At 38.4% G+C, this 17862-nt stretch overlaps 1 protein-coding gene across 2 annotated transcripts in view; it reads right to left on the minus strand.

The window, feature by feature from the left end:
* FAF1 (Fas associated factor 1) overlaps positions 1-17862 on the minus strand; it is a 324982-nt gene that overhangs the window by 168799 nt on the left and 138321 nt on the right. The gene's annotated exons all lie outside the window — the stretch shown is intronic.

Consider the following 17862-nt stretch of genomic DNA (forward strand, 5'->3'; position numbering starts at 1 on the left):
AGATATTAAGTCATCTCTAACGAACAGCCCTAAGAGATATTTAAAAATGTGTCTGGTCAGGTTTTCTGATTCAAACTTGCTACTTTGCAAGATCAGCTTTCAGAATTACTGTGTCTGAAAGAGATGTGGGTGGGAGAATAGGGAGGATATCTTAAGGAAAGTACCCACGTGGACTAACAGCTAAGTTATAAAAAGAGGATAGACACCAAAGTTACTTATCTAGTTAATTTTAGGTGAAGGAGGTAGAGTTGGAAACTGATTCCAAATGATAATTTTATGAAAGCTTATCGAAGTGACTGAAAGTATGAATGAAAGTCCAATACTGCACACCAACCCCTATCTAAAGACTTATGCTGCCAACGCTCAGGAACTACCTAGAGCTGGCTTTTAACTATGGCAGTTAAAGCCCCACCCCGAGGATCTCACCCATTCGGGCGACTCTGAAATACAAACTCAGCTGTTTTATAAAGAAAACAACAAGAACACCTTAGCATCTCCACTTACTGTATTATTAACATCAGAAATGGTTTTTTAATCACATCATGCATTAAATAAGCAGGCTTTCTAAATAAACTGTCTTAGTCTCTGGTTAAAAAAAAATTACTCCTATTTATTCATTAACAAAGCTATTCCTTAGCTCATCCCTGCCATAACCTACTCTATTCAAAACCATATGGGAAAGGACATTAAAAAACCGCCACAAACCATAGACTTCTGGTATTAGTGCTACACACTGCATACCCCTATTCATTATTCTACCTCCCTTGTTTAATCTATCATTAAGATTCAGTGACCCTACACTAAATTTAAAGCAGATCCTTCCTTCCTCCCATGCCTAAATTCACATACTTTTCTAGTTGGGGATGCCCTCAAGTATTAACAACTCTACGGGGTTTCTCTAATCTCAGCTCTGAACTATGTCATGCTATAGAACCAAGAAATTGCAGTTTTACATCTCTAACTATGGAGGCTTCCATAAAAAAGGACCATATAATTTACTTAATAAGATAAAGGGGGAAAAAATCACCATTTAATAAGTATTTTTTTTCATTGTAAATGGTAAAAGGCTCATGGAGACATTGTCATCTACTGTGTTGTCTTAAAGGTGACTAATACCTAGAGGGATTACTTCAACTGCATTCATCACAGAGCTTAGAATTTTAAAAATGGGGAAATTTCAGGTGTTGACTATGTTAATAAATTGAAGGAAAAAAAACCACACAAAACAACCCCAACATGATTTAAATATGTAGTGAATAAAACAACCATTATGGGGAAAAGAGATTTCAAGAAGTTAGTAAGATCCTATTTCTAGGCTATATTAATATCATTTTCAAATTACAAACAAAAAAATCTAATGTACAATGTGGCAAATAAAAGTACAGAATTGTGTATATAGAACTCTCTGTGATGATGGAAATGTTCTATATCTGTGCTCTCCAACAGGGTAGCCATTAGCCCTATGTGGCTACTGAGCACCTAAAACATAGCTAGTATGACTAAGGAACATAATTTTTAACTATTTAATTTTAATTAAATTGCTACATGTGGCTAGTAACTACCCTAGTGGACAGTGAATTAAGATTACTTAAAGTGGAGAATACAAAGCAACATAAAAACATACCACTGCTAAAACTATATACTTACATGCTTCATCTCAGAGAGTTAATGAAATAAAAAACACTTCTGCCTTCTTACAAAAAGCAGATTATCTCTTTTCCAGTAGATCATTAACCCCCATCCCAATCGTTGCCAAAGAAATGCTACTCACACTGTTCACTTAAGTGGCTAAGTCTTCCTCCGTAGATTTGGAACATATATTAGTTCAACTACACTAAATAATCATAAATCTCAAATTACTGTCAGGTACAAATTAATATAGTTTATACTAATAGCTAGCTCAAAGGGATATTTCAGAGGTTCTGATCAAAGATATCCTATCTTCAAACAAGTTGGGTGTTGTTTGTATGTTTTTGCGCAAATGAATAGACATTGTCATGCATTCCAAAATAAATGGCAAATACATTTGATCATAGTTTTTGTTATGTTTCACTGCATTATGCCAGCACTAAATAACTTTGAGGGTGCCTATTTTTTGAAAATTGTGACAGCTGGCAATCGCATCCAATGAAAGCCAGTTGTTTCAGAGCATCAGTCTCTGACATCCAAACACTACCACTCCTTCACGATGTATACTGAAAAAAATGGGAATAGCTGTTGCTAAAGTAGAGCTAGACCCTAATCACCTTGTACATGTTAAAGTTAACCTTGTAAACCTTCTGTACTTGTGTATGTTTGTGGTTCTTTCATTTATCCATTCAACATACATTTGGTGAGGATATCCTAAGTTTGAGACTCTCTGATAGTCACTGAGAGCAGCTTTCTCAAATCCAAATGCCTTGGGCAGCCAGATAGGTAAGCACACATGAGTGAATATGATGGGTAAATGGCATTCCATCTTAGTTTTTGAGGAAACAATATTTGGGTATAAGAGACTATGGCAATATACACTTTTCCAAAGAGGACTTAACAGAAAGCCCAGAGACATATGAAAACATGCTCAAAGTCACTAATCATCCGAGAGATGCAAATCAAAACAACAATGAGGTACCATCTCACACCTGTCAGAATGGCTATCATCAACAAATCAACAAACGACAAGTGCTGGCTAGTATGTGGAGAAAAAGGAACCCTCCTGCACTGCTGGTGGAAATGCAGACTGGTGCTGGCGAGGATGTGGAGAAAAAAGAACCCTCCTACACCAGTGGACGGCAAACCACGGCTTGCGAGCCACATGTGGCTCTTTGGCCCCTTGAGTGTGGCTCTTCCACAAAATACCACATGCGGGCGCGCACGTACAGTGCAATTGAAACTTCGTGGCCCATGCGTAGAAGTCGGTTTTCGGCCTGGGCGAGTCTATTTTGAAGAAGTGGCGTTAGAAGAAGTGGGGGGTGTCAGTTGGTCGGGTGACAGGAGAGGAGGCACAGGCGGGCCGCGGGATACGCAGCGCATGGGGGGGGGGGCGCGCGATTCATGCACAAGTTGAGTGAGCCAGTCAGCAGTCTCATTGTGCAGTGGTTAGTGCTAGTCGCATCCGTTTTTAGCAAAGGCCAGCTTAGGAGTACCCTAATTAAGTTAATAACAATGTACCTACCTATATAGTTTAAGTTTAAAAAATTTGACTCAAAAGAAATTTCAATCGCACTGTTAATATTTGGCTCTGTTGACTAATGAGTTTGCTGACCACTGTCCTACACTGCTGGTGGGAATGCAGACTGGTGTAGCCACTGTGGAAGACAGTATGGAGTTTCCTCAAGAAGTTGGGAATGGAACTCCCATTTGACCCAGTAATCCCACTTCGAGGACTATATCCCAAGAAACCAGAAACACCAATCAGAAAGGATATATGCACCCCTATGTCCATAGCAGCACAATTTACAACAGCTAAGATTTGGAAACAACCTAAGTGCCCATCAGCAGATGAGTGGATTAAAAACATGTGGTACATCTACAAAATGGAATACTATGCTGCTATAAAAAAGAAGGAACTTTTACCACTTGCAACAGCATGGATGGAACTGGAGAGCATTATGCTAAGTGAAATAAGCCAGTAGGAGAAAGATAAATATCATATGATCTCACTCATATGTGGGATACAATGATCAACATAATTTGATGAACAAGAATAGATCCAGAGACAAATGGTCAGGGAGTGGGGGGAGGTTAGAGAGCAACCAAAGGACTTGTATGCATGCATATTAGCATAACCAATGGACACAGACCCTGGGGTGGTGGGGGCTTGCCTGGGGTGGGAATAACTGGGGGGGGGGTGGTCAATTGGGGAAAAAGGAGACATGTAAAACTTTAGACAATAAATAATAAAAATAAAAAAATAAAGAAGAGAGAGAGACTATGGCAAACTGGAGAGCATGCCTCATCCAAGAAGGCAGCTGCTATTCCAGAAGAGCTGATTCTTGCTATGAAAAATCTGCGGTTTGGTGTTGCCAGAATTTTCTGATTCTTTAAGAGAAGCCAGAAACCAGGAATCCTGTTTTGGTTTGTATTTTAAATGGGAAGCCTCCTAACTTTTAAATATTGACAGCCAGTTCAAATTTAAGACACTCTAGGACCAAAACTGGTAGCCAAACAAAAGCCTTACAGTTGCCAGTTGCAACCTCTGCAAGAGAGATACAAAGATAGACACAATATCCTTGTCTTCAGGGTAGTCACAGCCCTGTGAAAGTTGCAACCAGAAACAAATATTCATGGTATGATGTGATTATTATTATGATAAAGCCATCAGTAAAGTTTTAGGAAGGCACAGAGAAGAGACAAATATAACAGTTCCAACTACCGTTTATTGAATGCCAGGGCACTGACCTAAGTACTTTGAATATGTGACTACATTTCATGCACATACCAAGACTGTAGGTACAGAAATGGCTTTATTATGTGGTAGAACAGGTTTTCAACCCTACTTTTCTTTTTTCCAAATTCACAAATCTTGCCCTAGCCGGTTTGGCTCAGTGGATAGAGTCGGCTTGCGGACCGAAGGGTTCCGGGTTCGATTCCAATCAAGGGCACATATCTCGGTAGCAGGCTTCTCCCTGGCCTGGCCCTGTTCAGGGCTCGTGTAGGAAGCAACCAATTGATGTGTTTCTCTCACATCAATGTTTCTCTCTGTCTTTCCCTCTCTAAAAAGCAATGGAAAAAATATCCTTGAGTGAGGATTAAAAAATAAACAAATTCACAAATCTATGATTTCCACCCCCTACCATATCATACTATTACTCATTGCTCCAAATAAAAGTCTTAGTTTCTGAAGGTGAATCTATGAACATTTAAGCATGAAACGAATTCCTTTTTCGTTCAACTTATTTAAGAAAAAAAGAGAATATTTTAGATAGTCTTTTAATGTCATTAATCACTCTGGAAGATACTTATAAGGCACATGTTTAAGATGTAATCTTTAGACATTAACAGTTGAGCTGTAGTAGTATATTTTTGCATCATGAAATTTTAAAAAAATCTTTATTGTTGAAAGTATTACAGATGTCATGCCCCTTCCCCCCATGAGCACCTCCACCGTGCTCCTGCCCACTCCCAAGCCTTCCCAGCGCTATAGTCTGTGCCCATGGGTTATGCATATAAGTTTTTTGGTTAATCTCTTCCTGTGCCCCCGCTTCCTTCTGAAATACACCAGTCCCTTGCATTTTTCAATGCTTCTGGATCTGTTTTGTTTATGTTTATTTTGTTCATTTGATTACACATATAAGTTAGATCATGTGATACTTGCCTTTCTATGACTGGCTTATTTTGCTTAGTATAATGCTCTCCAGGTCCCTCCATGCTGTCTCAAAGGGTAAGAGATCCTTCCTTTTTACAGCTGCATAGTACTCCATGTGTAAATGTACAACAGTTTTTATATTCAATCATCTTCTGATGGCACTTGAGCTGTTTCCAGATCTTAGCTGTTGTAAATTCTGCTGCTATGAATATATTGGTACATACATTCTTTCTGATTGGTGTTTCAGACTTCTTAGGATATATTCATAGAAGTGGGATCACTGGGTCAAATGGTAGTTCCATTTTTAACTTTTTAAGAAAATTCCACACTGTTTTCCATAGTGGTTGCACCAGTCTGCATTCCCACCAGCAGTGTACTAGGGTTCCTTTTTTCCCACTTCCTTGCCAACATTTGCTGTTTGTTGATTTATTGATGGTAGCCATTCTGGCAGGTATGAGGTAATACTTCATTGTTGTTTTAATTTGCATCTCTCAGATAATTAGTGACTTCGAGCATTTTTCATGTCTCTTGGCCTTTTGTATGTCCTTTTTGGAGACTTGTCCATTTAGGTCCTCTGCCCATTTTTTAATTGGGTTGTTTGTCTTCCTTTTGTTGAGCTGTATGAGTACTTTATGTACTTTGGAAATTAACTCCTTATCAGATGTATCATTGGTAAATTGTTCTTCCATGCAATGGGTTCCCTTTTATTTGATGCTCGTTTCTTTTGTTGTGCATAAGCTTTTTAGTTTGATGTAGTCGCATTTGTTTATTTTTTCCTTTGATCTCCTGCCCTAGGCAATGTATCTCTGAAAAATCTGCTACACTGATATTTTGCAGCCTATATTTTCTTCTACGATTTTTATGGTTTTATGACTTATATTTAAGTCTTTTATCTATTTTGAGTTTATTTTTGTGTATGTTGTAAGTTGGTGATCTAGTTTCATTTTTTTTGCATGTATCTGTCCAATTTTCCCCAACACCATTTATTGAAGAGACGTCTTTACTCCATTGTATGCTCTTGCTTCCACTGTCAAATATTAATTGAACTTGATAGCTTGGGTTGATTTCTGAGTTCTCTGTTCTGATCCATTGATCTATAGGCCTGTTCTTGTGCCAGTACCAGGCTGTTTTGACTGCAGTGGCTTTATAGTATAACCTGATATCCAGTATTGTGATCCCTCCAACTTTGTTCTTTGTTCTCAAAATTGCTGCAACTATTCAGGGTCTCTTTTAGTTCCATATGAATTTTTGGAGTACTTGTTCTAAACCTGTGAAATATACCATTGGTATTTTAACAGGGATTGCATTGAATCTACAGATTGCTTTGGGTAATATGGACATTTTAACAATGTGAATTCTACCAATCCATAAACACAGAATAGTATATTCTTCCACTGTTTATATCTTCTTCTATCTTTTTTTTCAACATCCTGTAGTTTTCTGAGTATAGGTCTTTTATCTCCTTGGTTAAGTTTATTCCCAAGTGTCATAATTATTTTTGTTGCAAAGGTAAATGGGACTGTTCTTTTAGTTTCTCTTTGAGAGTTCATTATTGGTGTATGAAAATGCCATTGACTTCTGGGTGTTCATTTTGTATCCTGCTACATTGCTGAATTGGTTTATTAAATCTAGTAGTTTTTTGTTGGTCTTTAGTGTTTTCTACATACAATATCATGTCATCTGCAAATAATGAGTCTTACTTCCTCCTTTCAAATTTGGGTGCCTTTTATGTTTTCTTCTAGTCTGATCGCTATGGCTAAGACTTCCAGTACTATCTATATATATACTAGAGATATACAGGGTGTCCCCCCCAAATGTATACACACTTTGAATACCTACTAATTCCAATGGTTTTAAGCATAAGAAAGAAACAACAATGGAGCTGTTATCTGTTAAAAGTGTGGGCACAGACAGGTAGTTGGACATTCCCTGAGGGGTCTCAGATTGGAGAGGGTGAAGGCCAGACTGAGGGGCCCCTTCCCCCAACCCCTCACCCCAGTACACGAATTTCGTGCACCGGGCTACTAATATATATATAAAGAGCCAGAGTCCCTAACGACCAAAGGCACAACCAAACACCGGGAGTCAGTGCTAGGTTGCCAGGGTGACCCAGCACTGACTGCAGTCAGTGCCGAGGCAGTGACCTAGCAATGACTGCTGAGGGGGCTGCGAATCAGGCCCAGAGAGAGGCCTGCAGAGAGCGAGGGAGGCAGGGTCTGATCCACAGCCTCTGTGGCAGCTGTTGATCAGCTGTTGCCTCTTTCTCTCCCGGCTTTCCAGAAGTCCTGCCTCTGTTTCTCTCCGGGACTCCACTTGGGCTGCTAATCAGCCCTGCCTCTTTGACCAGGCCCAGAGATAGGCCTGGAGATGCTGACTGGCATCAGAACCAACCAATCAGAACCTAATCTGGGTGAACTGCGAAGGCAGAACCTAAGGTGGGGGCTGAGGAGGGGTTTTGGGGCAACATTGTTTGGTGTAAGGTGTAAGAAAGTGGTTCAATTTTTTAATGACTGCCTTGGCAGTATAGTGCATATGGCTGGCTATCAGTCCAGATACAGGGATTATGTGTTTTTGTCTGCCAAGAGCATCTCCTCCTGCTAAAAAAGCCCCCCCCCCCATTTAAGCAATCCTATCCTATATAATCTATCTATACTAATAAAAGGGTAATATACTAATTAGGCCAGGTCAACCGGCCATCTTCCGGACATCCAACTTCCTTCAGACAAAGCCACAGTGGTGGGGGCCAAGGAAGAGGCTGTTAGAGGTGATCAGGCCGGCAGTGGAGGGCAGTTGGGAGCAACCAGGCAGCAGGGGAGGACCTGTGGGGGAGAGATCAGGCCAGCAAGGGAGGACAGTTGGGGGCGAGATCAGGCTGGGAGGGGAGGGCAGTTGGGGGCGAGATCAGGCCAGCAGGGGAGGGCAGTTTGGGGCGACCAGGCCGGCAGAGGAGGGCACTTGGGGGCAAGATCAGGCCGGCAGGGGAGGGCAGTTGGGAGCGAGAACAGGCTGGCAGGAGAGGGCGGTTGGGGGCAATTGGGCTGGCAGAGGAGCAGTTAGGTTTCGATCAGGCTGGCAGGGGAGTGGTTAGGGGGTGATCAGGGTGGCAGGCAGAAGCGGTTAGGGGCAATCAGGCAGGTAGGCAGGCAGGCGAGCGGTTGGGAGCAAGCAGTCCCGGATTGTCATGCACTGGGCCTCTAGTGTTGAATAAGAGTGGTGAGAGCAGACATCCCTGTCTTGTTCCTGTTCTTAGGGGGAATTATTTCAGTTTTTGCCCATTGAGTATGATGTTTGCTGTAGGTTTATCATATACGGTCTTTATCATGTTGAGGTATAATCCTTCTATTTCCACTTTGCTGAGAGTTTTTATCAAAAATTGGTGTTGGGTTTTGCCAAATGCTTTTTTTTTTTTTGCATCTATTGATATAATCATGCAGAGTTTTTGTCTTTCAATTTGTTTATGTGATGTATCACATTTATTGATTTGCAAATGTTGTACCAGCCTTGCATACCAAGACTAAATCCCACCTGGTCATGGTGTATGATCTCTTTAATATGTTGTTGGATCCAATTTGCTAATAATTTTAGCATTTATATTCAACTGAGATACTGGCCTGCAATTCTCTTTCTTTATAGTGTCTTTATATGGTTTTGGGAGTAGGATAATGCTGGCCTCATAAAAAGAGCTTGGATTTCTTGGATGGTTTTCTCTTGGATTTCTTAGAATAGTTTAGGAGGATAGGTATTAGTTCTTCTTTGAATGTTTGGTATACTCCCCTGTGAAGCCATCAGGACCAGGGCTTTCGTTTGCTGGGAGTTTTTTTTATTACTGCTTCAATTTCATCAGGTGTTATTGTCCTATTCAGGTTTTCTGATTCTTCCTGATTCAGTTTTGGAAGATTGTATTTTTCTAGGAATTTGTCCATTTCATCCAGGTTGTCCAGCTTATTGGTATATAGTTGTTCATAGTATTTTCTTACAATCCTTTGCATTTCTGTGATGTTAGTTGTTACCTCACCTCTTTTCTTTCTAATTTTATTTATTTGGGTCCTTTCTCTTTGTTTCTTGATGAATCTGGCTAATGGTTCATCAATCTTGCTTATCTTTTCGAAGAACCAGCTCTTGGACTCACTGATCTTTTTTCTTCTTTTTTTCAGTCTCTATGTCACTTAACACCCTGGAAGATACTTATAAGGCACATGTTCAAGATGTGATTTTTAGAAATTAACACTTGAGCTGTAGTACATCTTTGCATCATGAAGTTTTATTAAAATTCTTAAGCACTCTCTCCCCCCTTCCATCCCCTTTTTCTTCTCTCCCTCTAAGAATAAAAAAACAAAACCTGCTAATAGTCTAGTGAATTAAAGATTACATGTACTCAATATGCAATAAAATGATTAATTTAACTAACTTATTTAGCAGACATTCAAATAACCATACATTATTCTAAGCACTTTATAGATATTAACTATTTTCATAAATTTTTTTTTAGCCATTTTATTCAGGTATGATTGAAATAAAAAAAAAAACTGTACATATTTATTGTATACAACTTGATAATTTGGAGATAAGCAAAAGTCTGTGAAACCATTCTTACAATCTATGCCACAAATATACCTATCACTTTCAAAAGTTTCCTCTGCCCACCCTCTTTATATATCTTTATTATTACTATCATTTTATATAAGAGCATTTAACATAAGATCTACCCTCTTAGCAAAATTTTAAGTATACAATATAGAATTGTTAACTATATACACTATCTTCACTATCTTCACAATAGGACTTATTCATCTTGTATAACTATAAAATTCTATACCCTTAAACTAATACTCTCCCATTTCCTCCTTCTTCCAATATCTGGCAACAACCATTCTACTTTCTGCTTCTATGAATTTGAATATTTCAAATTCCTTATTTAAGTGGTATTATATAGTATTTGTCTGTCTATTTCATTTAGCATAATGTCTTACAGGTTGATCCATGTTGTCACAATTGGAGGGAATTATTTCCTTTTTAAGGCTGAATAATATTACTAGGTGTGCCAGTTAATAATGTGGATTTTGTAACCAAAGAAAACACAATAATTTCAAGAGAAACATTAAAAGTGTTTTATTCAAAGTAATGTCCATCGCTAGCTACACATTTCCCCCATCTTTCAGGTAATTTGTGGATACCGTCCCAATAGAACTTTTCTTGTTTTGAGGCAAACCAGAGACCCAATTTTCCACTTCTTTATACATGTTGAAGTGCTGCTCAGAAAGTGCGTGTGGCATCGATCGGAACAAGTGGTAATCTGAAGGAGTAAGATCTGGTGAATACAGTGGGTGGGTTAATACTTCCCAGGCAAGATGTTTTAATGTGTCTTTAACTGGTTTTGAAGTGTGTGATGGTGCGTTATCATGAAGCAAAATTACTTTGCTGTGTCTTCTGGAACATTCTGGTAGTTTTACGATCAAAGTGTGGTTCAAATTGTTTATTTGTTGTCGGTAGCGATCAGTAGTAATGGTTTCACCTGCTTTTAGAAGCTCATAATACACCACACCTTCCTGATCCCACCAAATGCTGAGCAGTGTCTTCTTTCCGAAGCAATCTGGCCTTCCAGTCGATGTTGATGGTTGACCTGGATCAACCCATGATTTTGTGCGATTGGGATTCTCAGAATAAATCCACTTTTCATCGCCAGTCACAATTAGATGCAAAAAAGACTTTCTTTCATGCTGTTGAAGCAACATTTTACTGATGACTTTTCGGTTTTCCATTTGTCTTTCGTTCAGTTGATGTGGCACCCATTTTCCTTCCTTTAAAATCTTTCCTATTGCTTGTAAACAATCGGGAATTGTTTGCTGAGCAACGTTTAATCTTTCTGCAAGTTGTTTTTGAGTTTGACATGCATCTTCATCCAATAATGCTTGTAATTGTTGGTCTTCAAACTTTTTCAGTTGACCTGGACGTTCTTTGTCTTTCACATCGAAATCATCACTTTTAAAGTGTTTAAACCACTGTTCACAAGTATCTTGAGATGGAGCATGTTCACCATAAGCTTCCCGAAGTATACGATAACTTTCAGCAACACTTTTCTTCAAAATAAAGTAATGAATTAAAACTTCCCGCAAATGCTTTTTTTTGGCATGAAATTCGACGTTTTTAAGTGTAAAAATATCTATGATGTTAACACCTTCAGAAAATTTGATATATAAAGTTTTGAAGCTTGCTGTCAATACAACAAAATAGCATACATATCAAATCACATATATATCAACATATGTGTAACTACATCTATTGAAGAAAAAAATCCTTATTATTAACCGGTATACTGGTACATTGTATGTATAAATCAAATTTTTCTTCATTCATCTGTAAATGAGGTATCTGAGGCATAGAGAGTATATATACCTTAACAAAGGTCACAATAATAAGCGCTGAAGCTGTATTCTGATCTAGGCAGTCTGGCTCAAGAGTTTTAGTCCAGTTGTGAGATATATATATATATATATATATATATATATATATATATATATGGCAATAAATTGCACACTACAGCATACACTGGGCCTTTGATAAAATAACAATGTGAATCAAGTATTTCAGTGTTGTTATAGTTCAATCATTACTATATGCACATAAACTGGTTTGGAAATATTAATATTTGGATAATATTATTAAGATATACAGACAAAAATCTTTAACTTCACTAACAAAATAACATTCACACCTTTCAAATGGGAAACAACAAAAAATATTGACATAATCCATTGTTGGAAATAATACCATGTAACATGCATGCTCACATATTGCTGGTGGGTGAAGAAGGAGGTAAAGCTTTTTGAGGGGGGCAATTTGCCAAATACCTATCAAAATACAATTAACATAACCTTCAACCCTTAGAACATATATCAAAGGGCAAGTTCATTAGTGTCTGAGCAACTCAGTCATTCTATTTCTAAGTAGCTATCCCAGAGAAATCCACACAATTCAAAAAGAAGAACTGTCATATGTTATCTTTTAGACTTCTGAGTTCCTGAGTCATTTACAATAGAAAAATTATTCATGTACTTTTAAAAAAATCCTCACCAAAGGAGATGCTTAGAGAAAGAGAGATTGTTTTCTATACGTGCCCCAACTGAGATTCGAACCTGCAACCTATGCATGTTCATTGACCCGGAATTAAAGCAGCAACCCTTTGGTGCATAGGACAACGCTCAACCAACTGAGCCACTCTGGCCAGGTTCATGTACTTTTTGAGTAATTAAAAAAAATTACTAACAATATAATGGGAAAATTATTATACTTTTCAATGTCAACCTGAATGTATAAGATAATTTCTTCATTTTATTTCATATTACTAAGTTTAGAAAAGTATAAATTGTGAAGCAACTCTAGACCACCCATGTAAACTACAAAAGGAAAATAAGTAATTTCTATATTTTGGGTAATCTAAGACTATTTGATATAGCCACTATCTATTCAAAATTAACACTTGATCTCAGGCCCTTCCCCTGCTCCATGCAGCTTTAACGCGCCCCCTCCCCTTCACTCTTTAAGATACCTCACAATACAAAATCTAAAAACTGCATTAGGCATTTCTCCAAAATCTCTTAAGTCCAAATAGCATTAGCCTCAGAGGCAAGTATACAGGGACTGAATAACAAGCAACTGTACATTACTGAAACCACAGTGTCATCTTTTTTAAAAATTTTTTAATTGTATTTTTATCGATTTCAGAGAGGAAGGAAAAGGGAGAAATAGAAACATCAATGATGAGAGAGAATCATTGATTGGCTGCCTCCTGCAAGCCCCCCACTGGGGATCGAGCCCACAACCCGGGCATGTGCCCTTGACCGGAATCAAACCTGGAACCTTTCAGTTCGCAGGCCGATACTCTATCCACTGAACCAAACCGGCTAGGGCCACAGTGTCATTTTTATTTAACTCACAGGCCAAGCAATGTCAAACATATATCTAAGGGCAAGTTCATTAGTGTTTGAGCAGGGTACTACCGGGAATCCTTTTTTCCTCTAGCCTACAGATTTTGCAAAATGTACACATTTTATGAATAAAACATAAGGAAAAAAGCAAGAACTGGACAATCTGACAAAGTAAAATTATTTGCTTTTTAAAACATAAATTTTCTTATACAAGATTCTTTATCTACCAAATATTATAACCAATACACAATACATTCTTTATCTGCCAAATATGATAATAAACACACAGTACATTCTTTTGTAATTCTAAATGAGGCAATAAAACTACCGAGAGAAAAAAAGCCAGTTCTAACTTTTTAAAGAGTGTTATTAGGCTCTGAATATAAACTTCATTGATTCACTTAACTATTAAATGCCATATGCTTTGTACATTAACACATGCCCTAGTATCCCTATTAAATATATGGCATTATTTCCACTTTACAGATGAGAAAAATGACACTAAGGACTTGTCCAGTTGATGTATCTGCTTCTTTATGCAGACATTTAACAGACAACAAAGAGGTATCATGGCCAAAACTAAACTATCCTCACATCCAGTCCTCCCTATTTCAATAAATGGCACTACCCTTCACTCAGTTATGTAAGTCAAAATGTAAGAGTCATCTTTCACTTTCCCCTTAATCTCATCATCCATTCATTTTAATAGCCAAAACAGGACTACCATCATCTCTCAGCTAAACTATTACAATAACCACCTCGCCAGTCTAGGCGCTTTCACTTTTGCTTCTGCAATCGATTCCCCACACGGCAGCAAAAATAAAGAAACAAACTAAATTATGCAATTTCTCTATTTAAAACCTTTAAAAGCACTCAGAATGATTTAGCCCCCACTTCTCCAAATTAATAACTTGTTATCCTCTCACTCAGGTCTTTATTTAAAGAAAATATGTGACCCAAGCTGAGCCAGTTAAATCAGCAGCAAGAATTCTATTTTAACTATGAGAGAGGTAAATTTCACAAAAGTTACCAAACTAACAAAATAAACTCAGAGCTTTATGTAGTAGCCGCTGTATCACCACCACTTGGTAGATACTTACTAGGAATGAAGATAGTTCAGAAGAAAGTAGAAGCAAGAGATGGACATAGCAGTTTATACTGGTTTATACTAGACTTATAGCACTTGTGTTTATTTATTATTCTAACATTAAAACTTTCCCTATGTAAATCACTATGCTGGGTAGACCCTGAGATAACTTAAAAGATAAAAGAAACCACTTTTCTAGGTATATCAAATGATGCTGCCTGAAAATGCAGTTACTTTCACACCTCCTTCCTTTTCCCTTTTATCCACTTGGAAAAGTCTTACTCATTTTAAAGGTCCACCTCAAATACTGCCTCCTAAGAAGACCTTCTTCCACCCTATAGGTAAAGCTAATCCCAGTCCCTGCAGTCTTCCAACAGACTTTCACTTACTAAATCATCTTTAATATGTATGGGTTTATCCCTTAGGGGGTCTACATGTAAACTATCCTTGTGATAAGCTGCTGGCATGGTGCTTTTAGTAAGTACATGGTAGGAGCACCATGAATATTGATAAATGTAGGAATCTGTATTTCTTTTACATAGGCAAATCTTATACAAATGCCCAAATTTAAGATACTACATTATTAGGCATCAAAAAAAGTCACAAGAACCAAGAGGAAAAAGTTATTCTATTTCTATGAAAGATTAGATAAAGGTTTACAGAGGTGTTCCTTTGAACATGAACCTTAAAAACTTTCTATATATGGACATGGAATATAAAAACAGAGCAGAGAAGAGCATGAACAAGCAAAGGTACAAGAAATTGCAGGGGTATGTGTCTAAAGAATGCAGAGCAGTTCCGAGTGGTTAGAGTTTCTGTTGAACAAGGTGGAATAAAGGTGATGTCGTTTGTTTTTAGTTCATAACAACATGCAGATATTATAAAAGCAGTTATTATTTACTCTGTAGATATTTAGGGGATAGAATCAAGCATCAAATGAATGTTGAATTAGACCTGAACTTGCTACAAAACACTGAACTAGATATAGTGGTATAGACAAGTAAGACACACCCACTCCCCTCCTGAAGCTTAAAGAAAAAAGAGAACAATGGGCACAATGGTAAACAATTTTCATACAATCCAGGCAATAACATGTCTTAAAATAATATTTACAACATGTATGGAGTACTTATCATGTTTTAGGAATTGTTTTAAGAGCTTTAAATGCGCTGGGTTGCTGTGGTTTAGTGTTGAATGTCAACCTAGAACTAAGTGTTCACAGTTCAATTCCTGGTGGGAGTGTGTAGGAGGCAGCCAATACATGATGTTTCTCTCTGATCAAAGGTTCTATCTCTCTATCCCTCTTCCTTCCTCCCTTATAAAGTTCATCTTCATAACAAATCCTTGAGAAAGGTCATCATCTCAGAGATGAGGAAACTGAGGTATGGAGAGACTAAACAACTTCCCAAGGTCAGACAGTTAATAAGTGGTTGATCTAGTACAAAGTGCTTTTTAAGTATAAGAGAGGCAGAGAATGAGTTTAACTGGAAAAGTTAATTTTGTTTTGTTAATCCTCACCTCATTTCCCTTAAATTGTCAAATAAAAAAAATGACAATATCCAACACAACAATAGCCATCTGTGTGAATGAATCAAATAAACCTATTTTTTGGTCAGATCAGCAAAAAATATATTTTGTTGTGTGCCGAAAAACTTTAGTAATTGGTTTGTGTGTGCCATGAGATGAAAAAGGTTAGAAATCACTGGTCTAAAAACACATCTTGGCAGTTAATATCTATCTATATAAAAGCCTCAGCGACCATCACAACTGAAACAACCAAACGGAAGACCCAACAGGCTGCATGGGGCGACAAGGCTGGCAGGGGGGTTAGTGAAGGACGACCAAACGACTGAGCAGCAGGCTGCATGGGGCAACCAGGCCGGCAGGGGGGGGCAGTTGGGGGCAACCAGGCCGGCGGGGGGTGGGGCAGTGGGGGCAATCAGGCCGGCAGAGAGAGGCAGTTAGGGGTGATCAGGCTGGCAGGGGAGCACTTAGGGTTAGGAAGCCAAGTGGCCCAGGATCAGTGAGGGCAATCCGGCCGGCAGGGAAGAGCGGTTAGGGGTGGAGGGGAACCCCCCGCACCGAGCGCCCCCCCCCCCCCGTGTACGAATTTCGTGCACCAGGCCTCTATTATCTAGTAACACCACCACACAGACTGACAATATATTCCATTTTTTGTAAGTGACCTAACCAGGAATAAGTTCTAGAGCCTGGAACTTACACCTTTATTTCAAAGTAAGTATTATGTTGCCTTGAGATAAAATCTAGCTAAAAAAGAGTAACTTTCACTGTGATATATCTACTATACATAGAAAGTTCTCACAAAATCATTTTGGTTTCATTTCATATGGAATTATCATACAGAATTAGGAGATCTTAAAAACTTAAAATAATATCTTCCAAGTTGAAGAAATGTTAAGCTCTGATTGTGTAACAGGGAAATCTAATGTTTTATAAAACTCATGCTCATGTTATTGACAATAAGCTTTATCACTAAATATTAACTATGTTTTTTTAGTTTATTTCCTGTTATACGTTATTTACATAAAATGCATTCTGTAAAAAGGATACCTTCAAAAGAACTTATAATGCTCTATCAATATTATTTAATAACACCAAAAATCTATCACAAATTCTGAGAAGTGACCTATGGGATCATCTGATAAAAATAACTACTCAATGCAATGGTCTCCATAACAAAAAACTATCACAAGTAATCAGAATTTTGGGAAACTCTTTATCCCTCTCTCCGATGCTCAGATCAACTTAAAGTACTTCTGATTTTCCCATTTTTATATTTAGAACACTTAAGCATAGAATTTAAGTTAACAAATTATATGTGGAGTCTACAGAAAGCCATTATGTATGGTAACCTAAACAACTGCTTCTACAGATACAAACTGACCATGTATTATAGATCAAACACTATATTCAAAATCCTAATTATGATTATTTTTTAAATATACTTTTGATTTCAGATAGGAAGGGAGAGAGAAATAGAAACATCAATGATGAGAGGGAATCACCAATTGGCTGCCTCCTGCATGTCCCCTACTAGGGATCGAGCCCACAACCCAAGCATGTGCCCCTGACCAGAACCGAACCCGGGACCCTTCATTCCGCAGGCCGACGCTCTATCCACTCAGCCAAACCAGCTAGAGCCTAATCCTATATAATGAAAACCTAATATGCTAAGTGTCGGGTTGTCCATTCAACCAATAAAAGTGCAATATGCTAATGATATGCTAAGACTGCTCACCAGGGGTCCCGCGGCCTGGCCTGCGCCCACTTGCAATCCTGGACCCCTCGGGGGATGTCAGAGAGCCAATATCGGTCTGATTCTTCAGGCCAGGCCAAGGGACCCCACTTGTGCATGAATTTGTGCACCGGGCCTCTAGTTATCCTATATAATAAAGAGGTAAGATGCAAATTGACCCACACACCCTCACGAGATGGCTGCCTACGACCAGGCTGGCAGGGGGTTTAGTGAGGGACGACCAAACGACTGAACAAACAGGCTGCAGGGGGTGATTAGGCTGGCAGGGGAGTTAGTGAGGGACAAC

This window comes from Myotis lucifugus, unplaced genomic scaffold (assembly GCF_000147115.1).
Source record: "Myotis lucifugus unplaced genomic scaffold, Myoluc2.0 scaffold_37, whole genome shotgun sequence".
Taxonomy (NCBI): Eukaryota; Metazoa; Chordata; class Mammalia; order Chiroptera; family Vespertilionidae; genus Myotis; species Myotis lucifugus.